General features: G+C 46.9%; 1 protein-coding gene across 1 annotated transcript in view; it reads right to left on the minus strand.

The window, feature by feature from the left end:
• Positions 1–6,546, minus strand: part of SLC7A1 (solute carrier family 7 member 1) — a 75,154-nt gene extending 68,608 nt beyond the window's left edge. The window contains exon 1 of the mRNA XM_058547945.1: positions 6,352–6,546. The gene's annotated coding sequence lies outside the window, so the exon portion shown is untranslated. The remainder of the gene's footprint in view (positions 1–6,351) is intronic.
• Positions 6,547–18,462: the final 11,916 nt, after the last annotated feature.

The raw sequence follows: 18,462 nt of genomic DNA on the forward strand, positions 1-18,462 counted from the left end.
TGACCCAGAAAGAATGCAGCCCAGCCTGTCACACACACTGCTCCTGGTTCTGGCCACCTCCCAGCACAGCTGTCCCAGGGACACCAGAGCTCCAGCTGTGCCAGGAGCCCGGGGCTCTGCCGCTGGGGCTTAGGGAAGAAGACCTGCGTTCAAAGACAGTCGAGAGAAATCAGGGCAAACAGCGGAAAAAGCAGGGTGCTGTCCAGCGTGGAGCAGCTGGTTCCTGCACCTGCGGGACTTAAAACAAAGAGGGGCGTGCGGGCCAGCCGTCTTCAGGTCCGTGTGCTGCATGCGTCTCAGAGCCTGGTGCTGCCCCTTGCACACAGCAGGCCAGAACAGGGTCCCAAGAGAGGCTGGGGCCCAAGGCACAGGCGGACACCCACAGCCCTACAGCACACTTGGTGGTTAGGACTCTGGAGCCAGGCCCCCTGGGTTCAAATCCTCGCTCTCCCACTTACCACCTACTTGCGTGCCTGTGGGCAACCTGTGTCGCTTCTCAGTGCCTCCATCTCCCCCACTAGTCAGAGCAGGAGCACCAACCTCGTCAGGCCTTGTGAGGAGTTGTGAGGATTAAATGAAAACAGATAAAAAAAACACGGTGAGTACTAAGTGCTAGTGATACTGGATCTTACCCAGCCCCAGGGCCTCTCCCTTCCTTCCTATTTGGGGTAATAGACTGGTTAATGGTACTTGGGAGGCAGAAGATAAGAAGACACAGAGAAGAACATTTCCAAGTGGACCTTAAAAGATTAACTCAGGCATCTTCACAGGTAGGAAGATAATAATCACAACGGTGTGAAGAAACAACAAGAAGACAACGTTTTGATCCCTTCCCCTCTCACTGCTGCCCTCAGGCGACGTGCCCTACCCCGAGGCACTAGGGGATCCTGCATTACCACCTGAAGGAAGAGATGAAATAAGGTGGAAAACAGAGATGGCCCTAAAACTGAGGCTTTAGTTTTTAAACCCAAAGCCCTCAGGGTAATTTGGACAAAGTGTTTAGGCGTCAGGATGACTATGATGAGTGCAGACACCCCACCGCCAAACACACAAACACTTCCTTGCTCACATGCATGCACACACACAGACACACGCAGGCAAGCACTAAGAATGGCGTGTGAGCTCTGCTTCCCAGAGATGCGAGGAGGAGCCAAACCCAAGGTGTGTGGACCTGAGACCTAAGGGAACATGCCCCCTAAACCCTCACCCAGGAAGCACCTCGTTCCCAAAGAATGAATGGCTTCAAGGTCATCTAGGCAGTCAGAGCCAACATAAGCCCCAGAGCCTGTGGTTCCTGCCCCCATGTCCCCCTTCCCCATCGCGGCAAAAAGGCCAGAGAATGCCCTCCAGGACCTTAACTGTGAAAGGGCAGTGGTAAAGAGGGCCCTCTAGGGCTAAAGGGGACAATGGTACAGGAAAGGAGGCTCACACCCACAGATCCTGGACCCAGGTTGGCAGATGCCTCAGAGGCTCAATGTCCCCCCAACACCTAGCATGACATCCACCCCCTGCAGTGCAGCTTTCTTCCCAGTATAATAGCTAACATTTATATTAAGCACTTATATGCCAGAAGCTGTGTCGAGCGCAAAACTTAGATTACCTCATTTAAATCCTCTCAACCCTATAAAAAAGGCACTAGTAGCCAATTATTATGCAAGCAACATGGAAAAGAATTTAATGTGGCTCTGAGAATTGTCTTAGAAAAGGCACTTATCCTCTAAGTGGAGCCCACGCTGGACCCGGCCCTCTCTGCAGGAGGGGCCCATGGCATCTCCTTTGACCCCCAGTGCACCGCCCCGCGAGGGGCTCTGGTTGGCCCTATCAAACAGAGGCTACTCCCCGGCAGCCCAGCACGGTCTCTACAACGCAGAACTCGCTGTGCAGGAAGCACACAGGGAGAGTGAAGGACAAATGGGAAAACATTTGGTTGTTCTCACTGTCCAGAACCTTATCTGAACGAACATTCTGAAGAAAGCACTACAGCAGGAATATGGAATGCTAAGGAAACAAAACCGCCCGTGCCTTCTGTGCCTCCAGAAAAGGTAGGGGAAAGGTGACAATCCACTCAAGAAAAAGGGGAGAGATGGCATAGAAATAAATGCAGTGCTACTAAGGGAAGGGAAATTCTCCCACCTCCATAAAAACCCACCTCGCCACGGCCTTCAAAGGTTTCCCTGGGCTTGATTTCTGGTTGCCATTATTAGAATAGCAGACTGCTAAGAGAAAGAACTTATTTCATGAAAGAAATCTACATTTATTGATTTAGTACCTTCATTCTTTCAAAGAATACTACAGACTTATGTTTATTAGCTTCATTGTTATGAGGCTGAGAAGGAAAGCTTCCCCGATCTACACACAGAGCAAGGCTACAAGGTTCAGAAAGTCTAAATGACACACAGAGGCAGCAGCCAGGCCAGGACCCCAGAAGCCTAAAGTGGCGCTGTTCCCGGCATTGGTACTACCTGCTCTCAGCTCCTGAAAGCAGCACCCTGCACCTCAGGGCAGATCATCTCAGGCTGCACTGAGCTGCGAAGGCCTCCTCCCTCAGCCACACAGCTCCAACTCCAGTTTCTGCAGATTGTCCACTAAACCACCATCTGGCAGTCCCCACTGCTAATGACAACAACCAGAGGGAAAAAGCCAAATGAAAGCCCCTGGGTGTGGCAGGATGGGTGAACCTTATGCCGGAATCCACTGCAATGTCCAGAAATGTCTTTCCTCGAGCCTGTGCTGCTGGATGAATGAGCCCTGACCAACGGGCAGCGTCAACAGCTTCACCCACAGCTCCGCCAATGCCAAATATCTGAAGGAATGCCTTCCAAGTGAAATGAACACATTTAGTAGGCTACCAAATATTTTACCAATTTGCTGCCCACTCTTCTAGCAGATTCACAGGTGGCAAATGTACTAACCCCCCCATAATAAATTATGATTCACTTTGAACAACTGCAGGGTAGTTATTTTCAAAGCTGCCCTGGAGTTGAGTTAGGGGGTGGGGGTATTACGGAGAAATAGAAAGAGAAGTCCCTAAAGTTTACCACAAGGCTGATAATCTGCATTAAAAAAGCTACCTTTCTAGGGTTCAACTGGAAGAGACCTAAAACCTTGGGGTGGATAGAACCTTGGCCTGGGAACCAATGCCAGTGGTCTACAGCCCTGGAAGGCAGGTGTCCTGAAGGCCCAGGAATGAAAAAGCAGACACACTCCACGGCTTTAGAACCAAGGGGCAAAGGGTCCTCATGGGGGACCCATGGCAACAGGGCAACCCCACAGCCAAGGCGCCACTGGAGGGCGGCAGGGGAGTACAGGGAGGCTGCAGGCACCAAGAGAACCCCAGCAAGGGGTGAAATGGCAAGAAAGCTGGGTGAAAAGGAAGGAGGCCACCACTCTGGGGCAGGTGGCTACAAGACAGTCATGCACCTGGGAAGGGCCCCCAAGAGGGTAGATCTAGTTCAGCCCAGTCGCCTGAAGAGGGAAGTGTCTAAAAAAAGTCAGCTGTGACTTTTAAAAAGTCCTTCCCAACATGCTGTCTCCTCAGCCTTCCCCATCTCACTAATATGGCAACTCCATTCTACTTAAAATCACATTCGACCTCTTTCACACCTCACATGGAACCCAGTGGCCAATCCTATTGGGTCCACCTCTAAAATCTACAGATAGAGCAAGTATATAAACCTACAGACGGAGCAGAATTCGACCACCTCACATTTCTACCATTTCCACCCCAGCCCAAGCTGCCATCATCTCTCACCAAAATTACATATGGTCACTCTCTCTTGTGTAGAAATAACCTGGAGGTGGGTTTTATTCCAGAATTACTTACAAGTCTCTGAACTGGTTGGTCTCCCTGCTTCTATGCCTGCCCCTCTCCCCACCCACCCATCTTTTCTCTATACAGTGTTTCAAGTAATCCTTGAAAACTACCAGACAGCTTTCCATGGTTCCCCACCTCACTCAAAGTAAAAGCAAAATCTTATGCGAGTAAAAGCAAAATCCTATGAGACCTGCCCTCAACTGGAACAGACAGAGGTATAGAGAGCCCCCAGGCCTGAAAAGGTCAATCATACAGAAAAACACTAGGGTCCCATCCACAGGTCCTGCTTGGAGTGAGGACCAAGAGCCAGGTGGAATGATGAACATCTCAGAAGATGCCTCTGGCCCAGAGGAAAATGCTTCCCTCCATAACAAGGCTGCACTTACTCCTGTTTGGAATTCCTTCTTAGGATTAATAAACCAATACTGCCAAATACATAGTTAATAATGAAAAGGGATTAATTCAATTAAACAATGCTGGGCATTGTTTTAATTTTTAATTTTTTTTTGTGAGGAAGATCAGCCCTGAGCTAACATCTGATGCCAATCCTCCTCTTTCTTTGCTGAGGAAGGTTGGCCCTGAGCTAACATCCATGCCCATCTTCCTCCACTTTATATGGGAGGCCCACCACAGCACGGCTTGACAAGTGGTGCGTCAGTGAGCCCCTGGGCCCGAACCTGCGAAGGCACGGCCGCCAAAGCAGAAGACGCGCACTTAACCGCTTGCGCCACCACGCCAACCCCCATAATTAGGTCTTTTTACTGGCCTTAGTAGAAATAAACTACTTGGTAGAAACTAAACTCAGTACACAGAAACTGTCAACAAACATGTATTTAATTCCATCGAAGAATGGAAACTTCTACCAAATATAATTAACACGCGTCCTAGTATTCAAACTCGGGAGGTCAGCAATCTTGTCTTTCAAGCCTTTTTCTCTCTGAAGCAAATAATTATATACATACAAGCACCCACGTGGCTCAAATCCAGATCCAACAACTGAGTACATTTCTGATCTCTATTTAGTCTTATCCTGTTGGTTTAGTCAAAACTCCTTTGACACCTTTTAAATTTTATATATAATGATTAAACATGATCTTAATATGCTAAACCTTTAAAAACTATTTTAATCCATTGTTGACTCTGCCCCCTAAATTTCTATTCTGATTGTGTGACTTAAATAAGACCTTTTGTTTTAATGACAGAAGGGTGTGTTCACAGAAAAATAATAATTTCCACCGAGATCAACTAAAAATATCAGGGGGATATATGTATCACCGTTTCCTTCTATCTGAACCGAACATAAAGGGCAACAAATGTTAAGAGAAATCCTAAGTAAATTATAGGTCAAATGAAATACAATCAGGAAATTCAGACAGAGGCCAACATACACAGTTCTAATGGTCAAATTTTAAAGAGCACATTTTTAGGGAACTACACCTGGTACTGAAATCCCAACCCTCTCCCTTGTAACTAAATCTGGAATAATACCCAACTCCAGGTACTTCCACACACCCGAGCCTGCCTGTGGGTATTAAGAAGTATAGTTCTCTTCCAGAAGGCACATGTCTGCCTATCCTAATCATACAAGTCAAACACAACTCCTAACTGGTTCCCACACCCACTGAAAAGGGGAAGGAACTAAAATAGCACGCTGTGGTAGTACTACAGTGCGAGTGCCGCTCTGTGTACACACAGGTTTTAGAGGGACTGCCAGACCTGCCTGGCCTGGGAAGTTTTCTACTACGCAGAAAGGGACACACTGAGAACAGGTTGTCTTTACTAAGCCGGAAGAACTTCCTCCCGCTCCAAACCATCTGGAAGGCTTGAAGAATCCAGCTTTTACAGGCCAATTCAGGTCACAAGGAAGCCCACCCAGAGGGGACTTCTCCGAAAAAACCCTGGCGATCCCGACAAGAGGTGTGGGCGGGGCGGGGCGCGTCCCGGGGTCTAGGGAAGAGAGTGGGCGCCGTGGGCAGGGTGCGGGGTGCTAGCGTTGTCCCCAGGCCGGCCACCTGCCGCGGGACCACCCTCCCGGCCGCCGGGCGGGCTCCCCACCCGCGGCGGATGACACATCGCGGACTTCGTGGCGGGGCGGGGTGCTCAGCACCGCGCCATGTAAGGGAAGGTCTCCGGATGCCTCCTGGGCCGGCCCCCGTACCCGCTCCCCGCCGCTGTCCACGCCGACCACCCCGTCCGTCCCGGCGCCGGGGTCCCTGGCAGGGCGCGCGGGGTGGGCATCACCGAGGAGCCAGGTCGCCCACGCTTACTCACTCGGTGTTGCATCATGCACCACGCCGCGCCTTCAGGGAACCAAAATGGACTCCGGTGAAGGAGACAGCCACATGGGCACCAGCCCCGCGCGCACACCCCCGGGCCCGCCCTGCCCTCGCCCACCCTGGAGGATGCCAGCGCCCCGGGCGCAGGACCCTCGCCGCTCCCGCGCCGCCCTCCCACGGCCCCACGCAGCGCCGGGGTCCCTTCCAAGGTGACCCAGACGCGGGGAGCTGCCCTGGCGCCGGCGGGGGCCGGGCACTCACCGAGCCGGCGGGCGGCAGGATGCCGGCACGACTGTGGATGGACGGACGCACGCGCGGCTGGACTGACGGACGCTCGGACGCAGGCCCGGCGCGGGGAGCCGCAGTGAGAGTGGGAGCTGCGGTTAGCGGATGCCGGCTGGCCGCGTGCCCCGCCAGGCAGTTGACCGGCCGCTCACACCTGCCCGCGCCGACTGAATGGAGCGTGAGGGCGGGCGGGCCCCGGCGCCGGGTTTCATCAGCCGCGCGGCCCGGGCCTGGCCCGCGAGCCCGCCCCCGGGCCCCAGCCCGCGCTGCGTCACCGCCGACCGCCAATGGAAGCGCGGCGCGGCTGCCCGGCGGGCGCGGGGGCGGGGCGGCGCGTCTTCGCGCGCCCGGGCGCCAACCTGGGATCCCCCCGCAGGCGGGCGGCGCCTCCCGGCGTCTTCGCGGTCGCCCCGCCCGCGTGTTGCCATTTCTCCGCCAATCCGAGCCGGCGGCCGCACCGCGTCCTCTGGTCCCCTGCAGGCCTGGCGGGCCGGGGCTAGTGCCGCGGGCTCGGCCGTGCCAAGCCCCGACCAGCGGGTCTCAGCGAGCTGACACCGAGCTCGCGGCCAGTTTTCCTTTCCAAAAATAAAAGATTTGGGAAGCACTTCAAGGGTTTTTAAAAATTATTATAAATCTTCATTTCTTTATCATTGGAGTATTTTATTGCTATTCCCTTGCTTTTAATAAATAATTTATCCTTGCCCCTTGTCAGGAAGGGCCCTGAAGCCTGAATCTACCTGTGCCCCTTGGCCGTGGGACAAGCATACCTGGCCAACGGGCTCGTCAAAGCGGCTTATTTCCGGAGTTACTCTCCCCGAGATGGCCGAGACTTCAGTACCGAATCCCACAGGGCTCACCTCACAAGCTCCCTCTTTGTTGTCTCTCTTTGCTCCAAAAAAAAAAAAAAAAAACCACAGTCTATGGAGATCCAGTGATGTGTGACATGTGAGAGGCGAGCGGGACATAGATTAATTCTGCCAGTCTCCTCCTAACTTTGTAGAAAACAGACAAAACGACAGTACAGTGTCCATGGTCTTTGAATCCTTTCCACACCTCCTACCCCCACCTGATGTTCTTGGTCAGTAAGGGGCTCGTCGTCAGCCACTGGATGTGATCCTCTCTTTTGGAATTACACTAGCTATTTATAGAGCACATAACTGCATGGTACTGGCTTCAGAAAATGTTTTAATGAACGCATAGAAATGTGCTAATATTTGTGAAGCATTTTGAACAGTGTTTGGCATCATAAGTGACTACCTGTACATTGTTTTAAAACAATAAATTTCAGTTTCAATTGTACAGTGATGAAATGATGCTCTCGAGTTGCATTAAGGAGGTCCCCTGTGTTGGGGCTTTTTCTGAATCCCACACAGTCTCCTTTACCCCCTGACACTGCCTTGAAAGGATGTCCCCCTTCTCACAGAGGGAAGCCTGGTGTGATTCAAGGACCACCCACTTTGTCTCTGCACCAGATCTGAATTTGAATCTGAATTCTCCCACTTCATTCCCTGTGTGGTCTTCTGCAAGCTTTTTCACCTCTATTAACCTTATATTCTTATCAGAAGACTATCCTTTAGTGTTTGAAATATGATTATAGGATTTTTTTTTAAAGAGTCTTGGCAGTAAAATAGAATTTAGTAGATTGTAGAGATGCTCGGCTTGGGGAATGCAGAGAAGGAACACAGAGTTAATATTTGTAAATTCTGAGAGCAAATGTTCCAGGCCCTGATGGGTATACGGGTGGAACTTAACCAAGGAGATTTGTAGCACTGTGCTCAGTTTAGCAATCCCACCCAGCAGGCTTCCTCTTCAGAAAGACAATAGCAGACCCTCAGTGACCAGACCCATAAGCAAGCAGCTTCCCAGCAAAAAGGATTCAGTGTGAACCAGGGAAAAAATCATTATGCTCAAGTTCTCAGCAAAAAGTTTTTAAAAAACTGAAAAAAAAACCTGGCTGAATTTTTTAAGTACAGCTAAACTTCAGGCAGTTAAGATTCCCATTGCAGGTCCAGAGGGACCATGAGTGACAGACAACCTCAGAATCAAAGAGCATTAAGCCAAGATTCCAAAGACTATTAAGGAAAGGAGATGCTAGAATTTTGGCCCTAGAGGGCACCATCTAAGGTTACGGTTGACAGACCAAGTCCCAGCCTAGCATGGGAGTGCAAAAAGTGTAGAGCATCAGAGAGTCAGACAGATGTGGTTTTAAACTCTAACTCGACTTTCTGCCCACTGCTGGCGCAGGGAAATTGTCCTCTCTTAGGCACAGTTTCTTCATCTTCAAAATAAGGGTTTTACTACCTACTGGATAGGAATAACTTTATGGTGAGAATGAAAAATATACATTCAGTAAAGGTGGAAAAAAAGAAAAAGAAAAATATGCATAAAGGTGAAACAAAATAGAGAGCCTAGAATTTTTTGTTGCTAGTGCTGTTGAGGCATTTCCGACTCCTAGTGACCCTGTGTACAGCAGAGCGGAACCCTACCCGGTCTTTTTGTGCCATCCTCTCATCTTCCAGGCTCTATATCAAACAATGTCCCACCACTATTCACAGGGTTTTCATGGCCAGTTTTTTCAGAAGTAGGTGGCCAAGTCCTTCCTCCCAGTCTGTCTTAGTCTGGAAGCTCTGCTGAAACCTGTCACCCTGGGTGACCCTGCTGGTATTAGACATACCAGTGGCATAGCTTTCAGCATCATGACAACACGCAGACACCACAGTATGACAGCTGACAAAGACCAGAAACAGACCCACGCAACACACAGTATGACAACCGACAGACAAAGCCCAGAAATAGAGCCACACAATATAGTCAACTGATTTTTGAGGCAAAGGAAAAAGGCAATACAATGGAGAAAGGACAGTCTCTTCAACAAATGGTGCTGAAACAACTGGACATCCACATGCAAAAAAAATGAATCTAGACACAGACCTTACACCTTTCACAAAAGTTAACTGAAAACGAATCATAGACCTAAATGTAAATGCAAAATGAGAAAAATCCTAGAAGATAACATAGGAGAAAATCTAAGTGATCTTTAGGTTTGGCAATGACTTTTTAGATACATCAAAAATATGATCCACAAAAGAAAAAATTGACAAGTTGGACTTCATTAAAATTTAAAACTTCTGCTGTGCAAAAGACACTATTAAGAGGGGCCGGCCCGGTGGCGCAAGCGGTTAAGTGCGCGCGCTCCGCTGCGGCGGCCCGGGGTTCGCTGGTTCGGATCCCGGGCGCGCACCGACGCACTGCTTGGTAAGCCATGCTGTGGCGGCGTCCCATATAAAGTGGAGGAAGATAGGCACAGATGTTAGCCCAGGGCCGTCTTCCTCAGCAAAAAAAAAAGAGGAGGATTGGCGGATGTTAGCTCAGGGCTGATCTCCTCACAAAAAAAAAAAAAAAAAAAAGACACTATTAAGAGAATGAAAAGATAAGCCTCAGACTAGAAGAAAATCTTTGCAAAACACATGCCTGGTAAAGTACTGGTACCCAAAATACACAAAGAACTTTTTTTTTTCTTTTTGTGAGGAAGATCGGCCCTGAGCTAACATCTGCCAATCCTCCTCTTTTGCTAAGGAAGACTGGCCCTGGGCTAACATCCATGCCCATCTTCCTCCACTTTATATGGGATGCCACCACACCATGGCTTGACAAGCGGTGCGTCGGTGTGCACCCGGGATCCGAACCGGCGAACCCCGGGCTGCCACAGCAGAGCGCACACACTTAACCACTTGCGCCACCAGGCCAACCCCTGCAAAGAACTCTTAAAACTCAACAATAAGAAAACAAACAACCCAACTTTTAAAATGGGCAAAAGACCTGAACAGACACCTCATCAAGGAAGACATATAGATGGCAAATAAGCATATAAAAAGATATTTAACATCATATGTCATTAGGGAATTGCAAATTAAAACAATGAGATACCACTGCACACCCATTGAATAGCTAAAATCCAAAACAGCAACACCACCAAATGCTGTCGAGGATGTGGAGCAACAGGAACTCTTGACTCATTGCTGGTGGAAATGCAAAATGGTACAGTTACTTTGGAAGACAGTTTGGCAATGTCTTACAAAACTAAACATAGTCTTACTGTACAATCCAGCAATTACACTCCTTGGTAGTTACCCAAATGAATTGTGTCCACACAAAAACCTACACATGAACGTTTATAGCAGCTTTAGTCCTGATTGCCAAAATTTGGAAGCAACCAAGATGTCTTTCAATAGGTGAATGGATAAAAAAACTGTGGTACAGGGGCTGGCACCATGGCCTAGTGGTTAAGTTCAGCGGGCTCTGCTTTGACGGCCCAGGTTCAGTTCCCCGGTGTAGACCTACACCACGCCTCGGTGGCCAAGCTGTGGCACCACATACAAAATAGAGGAAGATTGGCAGCAGATGTTAGCTCAGGGCAAATCTTCCTCAGCAAAAAAATAAATAAATAAATACAATAAAATCCCTTAAAAAAAAACAACTACAACTATGGTACACCCAGACAATGAAATAGAGTTTGTCAATAAAAAGAAATGCGCTATTGAGCCATGAAGAGATATGGAGGAACCTTAAATGCATACTAACATTCTATACATACATATGTACATGTATACTATATATAATCAGAATGGAAACAAAAAAATGTTGTCCCTAGAAGGAGTTTTAATTCTTTTGTATACTTACCTCGATATTCTACACTGAAAATTTACAATAAACTCAATAGATGTTATTAAAAATCAGAATTGTAGGGGCCGGCCCAGTGGCGTAGCAGTTAAGTGTGCGCGCTCTGCTTCATCGGCCTGAGGTTTGCAGGTTCGGATCCCGGGCACACACCGATGCACCACTTGTCAAGCCATGCTATGGCGGCATCCCATATAAGGTAGAGGAAGATGGGCACAGATGTTAGCCCAGGGCCAATCTTCCTCGGCAAAAAAAAAAAAAAAAAAGAGGAGGATTGGCATCCGATGTTAGCTCAGGGCTGATCTTTCTCACCCAAAAAAAAAAAAAAAAAAAATCAGAATTGTAGCCAAAAAATAAAATAAAATTCTACCTCCAGCCCCATCCTCCACCAAAAATCTCTGTAGCCAAAGAACACCCATGCCTTCATCCTCAAGTCCCACTGTCTCTTGTGATTTGTCAAGAAAGAAGCTCAGGCCTGGCATGTAACTATTGAGAAGTCTTTTAGGCCATTAGCACCAGGTAACCAACTAACCAGGTTACCAGGGCATGAGCTCTGAAAAGATGATGATGTCCTCTCTTCCCCATGAGCATTCAAAATAAAAATATTAAAATAATATGAGGAAGTCCAACCGTTTCCAATTTTTTTCTGTACTGCCCTGATTCCCTTCAATGCTTTTTTCTTTAATATCACATTTTTTCCAACAAAATCTTTCAGGGCCCGTGTTTAGCTAGAGCCCTACGCACGGGCTTGATTTGCCAGGCCAGCACTCCAGCACTGACTACCCTGAGCCCTGGTCAGAGTCACCGCTGAGAGAGGAATCTTCTTCACTCACCTCCCCGGTTTAACTTTGCTTCAAATTTGAAGGCCAATGGTATATATTTCCTACTGGGTTTCCATAGTGTTTGGAAGTTTTTTGTGCTTCATGAAAAAGTTTTTAACTAATTTTCCGTACCTTTGCTGTCTCCTTTAACACATGAATGCTATATCCATTGATGTTTAAATTTAGGAGAACATTCTGGAATATATAGTGTGTTGTGGACTGAACTGGGTCCCCCTAAAATTCATATGTTGAAGCCTTAACCCCCAGTACCTCAGAATGTGGCTGTATTTGGACATAGGGCCGTTAAAGAGGTAATTAAGTTAAATAAGGCTAATCCAATATGACTAGTATCTTTATAAGAAAAGGAAATTGGGGCATACAGAGAGACACCAGACACACATGTGCCCAGAGGAAGGGCCATGTGAGGACACAGTGAGAAGGCGACTATCTACAAGCCAAGGGGCGAGGCCTCAAAGGAAACTAAAGCTGCCAACAATTTGATTTTGGACTTCCAGCCTCCAGAACTGTGAGGAAATAAATCTCTGGTGTTTAAGCCACCCAGTCTGTAGTATTTTGTTATGGCAGCCCTAGCAAACTAATATGTGGTGGAAATCATATTCAGTAAGAAGATTGGCTCTCAGAATTGAAAAAGACATGAGCTAAGCACCACCAGAGCAAACCTCTGGGCTTACAGAAGCAGGGAGGCACCATGCGGTCCTCAAGGTCACAGGACCAATTAGGGGCAGAACCAGGTCCTCGGACCGACAGTGCAGGACTCTTCATCACATAAGACTGACGCCACTATATGCTTATTCATCAATTTGTTGCTTTTAAGGTGTTTCCCACAACTGCTCTCCTCCCTCTTGGCTCATGTGCCCAACGTGGAGGATAGGAAAGACTTTGAGATTCTCCATGTCATCCTTGTCTCCATCATTTGCAGTTTAGTAGCTGTGCTACCAGCACTAGCTGTCCCCTTGCTCTACACTGATATGAGCACAATGCTATCAGCTTCAGAAGGCTGTTACTTTCCACTGTGAGCAGAGTGGCAGAGTGGAAAACACAGGGCTTTTGGCATCAGAAAGGTGTGGGTGTGAATCTGGACTCCATCACTAATCAAGGGCGTGAACTTGGTCAAGTTATTTAACCTCTTAGAGTCTCCTTAAATGAGGGCAACAATATCTACCCTTGACTGATTGTTGTGAGGATTAAAGGAGACAACGTGTGAAAGGAAGGGGTCGACAAGCACTGGCTCCCTCCTACCTTGCCTTCTTTCCTCTGTCCTCCTACTATTCCATCCTCTCCCCCTTCTGGCCAGAAGAAAGGAAATCAAAGAAAGGGTAGTGGGCCCTGGTATGCAGGTTCCTGACTCTCTTCCATATCCCTTTCCACTAAAACACGGCTGTCTTGGTCAACCACGGGAGTCCCGCCCGTGGATCTCAAGGTTCTGTGTGGCACCTGGAGGCAGCTCACCCTACCATCATCTTCTGTGGGGCTTAGCTAATTTCTGCAAGGATTTAATTTGGCAGAAACCATCCCCTTCTTTGGATTTCTAAAAAGGTATGCCACTTGGGTGATGTGCCAGCTTCAGACAAACCTAGACACCGTGGTTGTTGCACTCTGGAGATGTTCATTACAGATAAGGTTTTTTTTTTTGCATTAAGATGAAAAAGGTATGAGATCTCAGCTCATCCAAACTACCTAGAAGTTTCTACTTGGTTAAGCAAAAATATAACCTTTATGCAAGGATATTTTGGGCTTCTAAACAGTTTGTCCATATCCCTAGCTATCCTATTCCTGCCTTCAGCTACTCTAACCTCACAGTCTTGGAATTAGGTCTCTATGTTTGCATCTTATGCTGAACATTCCTTCTACAAGAGTGGGATCTCAAGGCAACAAGCACAATGCAGTTGCTGAGACCACAGATGGTAGAGACAGAGCCATTTGTAGGACTCTCAACAGGTTATTGACCTCTGTAGGCCTCAGTTTCCTCATCTGAAAAATGGGAAATCTAACGAGCTGCTGTAAGAGTCAAAATAAAGCCTGAAAGGCCCCTACGCAGAGTCTGCTGCGTAGTAATAATGACTCCACAAAAGATACCTATCATTATCCTTATTATCATCAGCAATTTTCACCTAATGCATGCTCTGCTGATACAAGGAAATACCAGTGGAATACCTTCATCAGTGACTATTTTATTCTTTGGCTCCTAAGAGGCTTAGTGGGAAAAAAAAGCCATAGGGGCAGTGTTATTCATAAATGGCTTTTCATTGTGAACTAATGGTACACACCCAACCTGACAAGTTGATAGGAACTTGCCAATGAAACCATCTGCATAAGGTTTGTTATAATTTAAAGCATGGGGCGGCTATTGCTCAGACTGAGGATATTACCTAGAACAAAGTTTCTCACTCTTTCCACTACTGACATTTTGAGCCAGATAATTCTTTGTTGCAGGGGGTTGCCCTGTGCATTGTAGGATGGTTAGCAGGATCCCTGGCCTCTACCTACTAGATGACAGTTGTACCCTCCCACAACCAAAAATGTCTCTAGACATTGCCAAACGGCCCCTGAAAGGCAAAAATCACCCACTTTTGAGTGCCACTGACCTAGAGGAACATCTGATTGTCTCACATTGGGTGCTGAATACTGTCTCTTGGGTGCAAAGAGAATACACGATCCCAATGGGTAGGGCTGAGGTTCAGCTGGTTAGCAGCAGTTCAACTGAGCCATTGTTTATAGTCCAGCACCTATTCTGATTGGTTGGTGCCTGTGCCACATGGTTGTTAAATATGCCTAATATCATCGCTGCATTGTGGTGAGCCTTTGGCTGACATCTCTTTAAATAAGTAAAGATTAAAGCAGGTCTTAGCCGTGCATGTAGCGAAGACAAAGTTCATTCAAAGAGCATCCTGGTGGCTACAAGTGGTCAGATGGTTGTTATTCAACCTCAAAGGCTTCCAACGATGCCTCAGTGTGGTCTTTTCACCCACTGTTATCTTCATCCCCATCTTTCCCACTCAGAGCATAGAGTGACATTTCAGACTGGTTGACCTTAATGATGACCACAGCCTACTTACCTAGTTCTGGACTGTTGCAGAGCAGGTTTTAAGAGATGACTATCCTCTAAACGTCTCTGTAAATAGAAATACATCACTTCTGATGATATGTCCTGAGGCTCCGGGGTAGTGCACGTATACCACATATCCTTACAGGATGGGTTCAGACTTTGGGTCCCAGGGTGCTCACAGTGTGGATGGTGACCTGTTATTAAAAAGAAAGACACCCAGAAGCATTGCCACTGGCATCTGATCTGTGTCCAGAAGGGTACTCCAATATGGGGAAAGGGAAGGGGGAACCACCAGGTAACTGGGCTACCTATGAATTCAGGACCAAGGGAAAGATTACCAATAAATTAGGTTGAGTTAATCGCTAAGATTAGCTCATTTGTCAAGTAGTGGCACTCAACTGCTATAAGCAAGAGCACAACTGTTGCAATGTTGCTAAAACCATTGGAATAGTGGACCACTCATGATGAGCCTTCTCAGATATCATTTCGTGACACCAATTCTGATAGAGGCATGTTTTTTTTTGGTCAGAGCACTGGGCCAATTTTCGAGATATGAGCGAAGAATTCAATGCAGTTTGTCATCCAGATCCTTGGCCAAACTGAATGGGCCTATCAGTCTCCGAAACCAAAGCTCTGGAAGTATGTTAAAGGCAATGGAGAAACAGGGGTGCTAAAGTCCCCAATTTGCTCTTATCTACCACCAATCCTGTCCACCTGGAGCTCCTTGTCATCCCATAATCCAAGCTTTGGACAGCTCCTCAGAGGCACCTCTGGGTCTGCCCACGTGCTATTCCCCAACTAGAACATTTTCCCCTCCCACTTCACTTATCTAATCCCCTAGTCATTTACTACCTGCAGGGCTTTGAGAATGTTGCTTAACTTCTCTATGCCTCAATTTCATTTTCTATGAAATTCCATAAAGGTAAGGCCCTCTCCTACCTGTCCACCACTGTGTGCTAAGCAGAGTGCCTGCCCAGAGAAGGCACTCAAAAATTTGTTGAATGATGAATAAACTGAGGGAATTCCAGATAAGAATCATAGGTTGTTCTACACAAAGCAGTGATGAGAAGGATAAAGCTCCACTATCCTTCTCAACCCTCCCCAACTGAGTACAGTTGGAAATATTATTACCCCCAAAAGACAGCTGTCCATTTCATTATTTCCCATCCCCCTCATTTCTCAGAGAAACAGATGCTATGAGATCATTGCAGTCTGTTGGAGATCAAGGTCCCCAATCTTATAACATAAGCCTCTATTAAGGAGAGGGAGATGTGAACACTTCAGAGGAAGTACTCTTGGGCACATCATGTTTATCAATTACCTTCATCTCATCAAACCATCAACTTTTTGAAAATTTCCAAAGATAAATATTCATGGTCTTATTAGCAATTTCTGTAAAACAGTAGGAGACATTGGGTTCGAGACTGAGGAAAGGATTATCTGTCCCCGACTTCTTTCTTTGAGACTCATTTTCCCAGGGGTCACAGCCGACCATAGTTTTAAATGGTCAAAAACAGAAACAACCACTTTTCTGTGTTAGTCGAGTCACTCGATTGCAAATAATCCACACCTGATTTAAACAACCGTAGGAAAATTTTGAAATTTCATTGTTATGTAACTGAAAAGTTTAGGATTTGCCGGAGGTACACATGGCTGGAGCCATGTCCTCAAAATCTGTCTTGTCCTCTCCATCTCACAGTTTTCCTGATGGCTATATTCTCTTCCAAATCTCTCCAGTGGTAGGAACCACTGGTTTGAAGGGCAGCACAGAGGGAAACCCCTTCTAGCATCCATTTCAACCCTACAAAAGGATTCTGATAGGCTCTGCTTGGGTCATATGCCCTAGCATATGCACCTTTCGCTGATACCAGCAGAATGGCATTCTCTTGTCGGCTAGCCTGGGTCACATACCTACCTCTATGGGGCATGGAGGCAATGCAAGGAGCATATTGATTGGCAGTTCCACCAGTTTCATGGAAACAGAGGAAGAGGCAGATCCCCAAGGGAAGGAATGTGAGCAGACACAAAAAGAAACTGGTGTCCACTATCTATTTCCATTCCTCTACTTGCTCAAATGTCTCCCAACTCATTCCCAGAGTGCCCAGATGGATCTATACCATGTGTTCTTAGGTACCACATCTCCCATCTGGCTCCAGTGAGCTCTCCAGCCACATCTGTCCTGTGCTCCAATCTTATCCCAGGTAGGGAAAATAAGCTTAATGTCCAATTGTGGTAGTTTTGTCACACAGCTGCACAACGCCACACACCAGTACTGCCCTGTGCTCTCACTGCCTGGACAGACTTATCATATCTTACTCCTTTTTTTAATTAGTCTCCTCTCCTACGAAACCCTGGGAAACAGGCCAAAGCATAAAACAGGAGCAACCCAGCTATAATGAGAAATGCCCTTCCTCTTCAATACTGGCCTTGAACCAAACTGTGGAATGGACTTTCTCCTCTTAGGTTAAGTTCGTTCCCAGAAGCTTCCTCATGCCACTTCCTCATACCAATACGCCTCAGGCAGGCCAACTCCACACTTTCCCACTAGATCAAGCTAGATAACTCAGCATAGTATAAAGCTGGGATCACTGCTGTGCTGGTTTTAAGAGGAATATGTTATTCTTACTACATTTCCTATTTAAGTGTGTTAAAAAAAAGAAACAATAGGCCCAAAATGGAGTCACTTGTGCTAAGCCCCACGTCAGCAAACCAAGACTTAATACCTAACCTAACTGCAGTTTCAGCCTCTCCCAGAAAATGACCTTTAACCAGTCACGGGTTTTTCTGGCATTTCTGGAATTTCCTGATCATCACTAGTGAGGTCATCTGCATGATAGACCCTCTCCTTCCCCCAAAGGAAGGTAACCTTGCCTGAAACAATGCACTCTTTGTTAGAAAACTTCCTTTTTCCACACCCTCTGTCTATTAAAACCTTCCATTCTGTACAGCTCCTCAGAGCTCCTTTCTACTGCTAGATGGGATGCTGCCTGATTTATGAATTGTTGAATAAAGCCAATTAGATCTTCAAATTTACTCAGTTGAATTTTGTTTTATAACAAGTGTCACCTGACAGATTTATTTGTTAGTTATCCTGAACAGCTTATTACCCCACCACTAGTCATTTATCACGTTGGCTGTGTGGTATTTTAATTAGTTGTTACAAGTACCAAAAAGTACAAATTTCTCCTTTCAGAATTTTCTTTTTTGGAGGAGCAGAGGTGCTTCGATTTGCCTATTTCTGTTCCCATATAGAAATCTTAAGTTTTTAAAGTCCTATGCATAAACTGCTGATGTAACAGTCAACGTAACTATTGACTTACTAATTGACACTGGGTAGAATTTTTAAAAGTGGAGGAGAAATATCTTGATTGACTCTACAGTGACCTAAATATATTTGCAGTAATGTCTGTACTAAAAATTTCTTCCTATTCGTGGGACATATTGCCAATCAAAAGGAACAATTACATGCAAATAGATGTTGGCAGACACCACGGGCAGCATTTCAACACATTCTTACACTCA

The sequence above is a fragment of the Diceros bicornis genome, chromosome 9 (assembly GCF_020826845.1).
Source record: "Diceros bicornis minor isolate mBicDic1 chromosome 9, mDicBic1.mat.cur, whole genome shotgun sequence".
Classification (NCBI taxonomy): domain Eukaryota; kingdom Metazoa; phylum Chordata; class Mammalia; order Perissodactyla; family Rhinocerotidae; genus Diceros; species Diceros bicornis.